Source organism: Saccopteryx bilineata, chromosome 1 (genome assembly GCF_036850765.1).
Source record: "Saccopteryx bilineata isolate mSacBil1 chromosome 1, mSacBil1_pri_phased_curated, whole genome shotgun sequence".
Classification (NCBI taxonomy): Eukaryota; Metazoa; Chordata; class Mammalia; order Chiroptera; family Emballonuridae; genus Saccopteryx; species Saccopteryx bilineata.
The window spans coordinates 278,267,490-278,270,536 of NC_089490.1; the positions used below are offsets into that span (position 1 = coordinate 278,267,490).

At 39.0% G+C, this 3,047-nt stretch overlaps 1 non-coding gene across 1 annotated transcript; it reads right to left on the reverse strand.

Moving 5' to 3' along the window:
• Nucleotides 1-443: 443 nt before the first annotated feature.
• LOC136321288 (small nucleolar RNA SNORA48) lies at nt 444-587 on the reverse strand. Its single transcript, XR_010728557.1, has one exon. It is a non-coding gene; the product is annotated as a small nucleolar RNA SNORA48 (small nucleolar RNA).
• Between the last annotated feature and the right edge of the window lie 2,460 nt (nt 588-3,047).

The window sequence follows — 3,047 nt, forward strand, 5'->3', positions numbered from 1 at the left end:
GGCTGGGTAAAAAAGGTGAAAGGATTAAGCAAAAGAAAAATTTATGGACACAGACAACAGTATGGTGATTAATAGAGAGAAAGGGGGATGGGAGGAGGTGGAAAATGGTAAAGAGATAAATGGAGATGGAAGAAGACTTGGAATGATGAACACAAAATACAATAAACAGAGGATGTACTGTAGAGTTGTGCACCTGAAGTCTATATAATCTTATTAACCCATATCACCCCAATAAATACAATTTTAAAAAAGTTTGCATGTCTTAAAACTCTTCTAGAGGTCACCATCTGAATGAATGGCACCAATATTTGTCCTGTTTGTAATTTTCCTCTTTCCTCTCTATTTTTAGTTATACATTGTCTTAATATCTTTTAGTGGTAACTAAAAATTTGAGCATGCACCCTTGACTTTTTATTTTTTATTTTTATTTTTATTTTTATTTTTTATGTGCCCTAGGCATGAAACAGCTCTGGCCACCAATACAGGCATCAAGCTAGGATGAACTAAGGCTGAACATCTGCTTTGCCCCTGACTGATATAAGAACAGCACCACCAATCAGGTGCCTCCTTGCCCATTGCCAGGGGCTGCACCCTTGACTTTTTAAGGACTAACATGAGTTAGGAATTTTGTCAATATCCAAACAATGTTACAACACATTAACTTCATTTACTCCCTCGTATCTTGAATAATTGTTGTCATGTACTTTAATTCTATATATTCTACTTAGATTCCTTTTATATGTTCAAAATACTTATTTTGTAAAGATTATATATATTAATTTATATTTATCACTTTTGTTGCTCTTCAGTTTTTACTGTATTTTTATGTTTTCAATGGGATACTTTTATGCCTGAAGAATTCCATTTAAAATATTTTTCCTATTGAATTTATTAAGCTGACATTAGTTAACATAAATATACAGGTTTCAGGTGCCCCATTCTACAACACATCTCTGTGCACTATATTGTGTGTTCACACCCCACCCAAGTCAAGTCTCCATCTGTCACCTTTTATGCCTCCACACCCTCCTCCACCTTTCTCCCTTCCAGCAATTACCACACTGTTGTCAACGTTCATGAGGTTTGTTTGTTTTGTGTTGTTTTGGGTTTGTTTTGTTGTTGTTTTTTGCTTTATCCCTCCTTAGTCAAAGTCTGTGATTGACAAAAATAAGATTTTATTTATTTAAAAATGTCTTTATTTCATAATGAATTTTAAAGGACATTTTCACAAGACATAGAAATTGAAGTTGGTCTTTATTTTCTTTCAGCACTTTAAAGATGTCATTCTATTGTCATTTGAATCCCCTCATCTTTGTTGAGAGTCAGTTGTCTGTTGTTTTTGCTCCTTTGAGTCAATTGTCTTATCTTTCCCTCTTGATACTTTAAAGGGTTTTCTTTTTGTCATTTGTTATTTGCAATTTTATTTGAATTTATGCAGTATGTTTCTCAAATCACTTCACTTTGGCCCTGGCCAGTTGGCTCAGCGGTAGAGTGTCAGCCTGGCGTGCGGGGGATCCAGGTTCGATTCCCGGCCAGGGCACATAGGAGAAGCGCCCATTTGCTTCTCCACCCCCCCTCCTTCCTCTCTGTCTCTCTCTTCCCCTCCCGCAGCCAAGGCTCCATTGGAGCAAGGATGGCCCGGGCGCTGGGGATGGTTCCTTGGCCTCTGCCCCAGGTGCTAGAGTGGCTCTGGGCGCAGCAGAGCGACTCCCTGGAAGGGCAGAGCATCGCCCCCTGGTGGGCAGAGCCTCGCCCCTGGTGGGCGTGCCGGGTAGATCCCCGTTGGGCGCATGCGGGAGTCTGTCTGACTGTCTCTCCCCGTTTCCAGCTTTAGAAAAATACAAAAAAAAAAAAAAAAGAAAAAAAAAATCACTTCACTTTTCTCCATCTCCTACACTATTACTATCTTATCTCTTACCCATGTAATTTCTCTATCCTTATCTATTCCCTTCATTCAAATCTGTTCTTTAAAAGCAACCTCCCCCCCTGAGATGTTCTCATAACAACAAATTAGTTTTCTATTGCTGCATAACAAATGGCCACAAATTTAGTGGCTTAAAACAACACAATTTATCATTTCAGTTTCTATGGATCAGAAGTCTAAACTCAGCTTAGTTATGTCTTCTGCTCAGGGCTCACCATGCTGCAATCAAGTTGTCAGTTGGGCTATATTTTCATCTAAAGGCATGACTGGGGACGAGTCTTAGCCTAGAATATGCAAGTTATTGGTAGAACTCATTTTCTCACAGCTGTATAAGGTTCCAATTTTCTTTCCTGACTGTCCATGGAAGCTACCCTCAGATCCTAGAGGTCTCACTCAGTTTTTTGCTGTATGAACTTCCTCAACATGCCTGCTCACTTCATCAGGCTAGTAAGGATTATTTCTTGCACTAATCTGTTAAAATGGAGCTTCATATAATGCTAGCACAGGAGTGAAATTCTGCCATATTTTCCATATTCTATTGGCTAGAGGAAAGTCAAAGGTTCTACCCCTACTCAAGGATTATACAGGGTATAATACCAGGAGGCAGAGATTATTTTAGAAGTGTGTCTATCATAAATTAAACTATGTCAACCTCCTCAGATTAAAATCCTTCAATAGCTTGCCATTCCTGTTAGGGGGAAAAAATCCCTTAGGATGACTCAGAAAGATACACATAATTTAATCCTTAGCTCTCTATCTTCCTCTTATGCTATGCCATCCCTTATTACTTATACTCCAGCCTCATTTTTAGTTCTTGATGTTTGCCCTATTTCTTCTTATCACAGGACCTGTGCGTAGACAGTTTCTCTACTACACGTTTGCTTAGGCAAACTGGCTTGCAAGCCACATGCGGCTCTTTGGCCCCTTGAGTGCAGCTCTTCCACAGAATACCACATGCAGGCGCTACCTCAATAAGGAATGTACCTACCTCTATAGTTTAAGTTTAAAAATGTTGGCTCTCAAAAGAAATTTCAATTGTTGTACTGTTGATATTTGGTTCTGTTGACTAATGAGTTTGCTGACCACTGGTCATGTCTCTTCATTCTTAAAATTTCAAATTAAG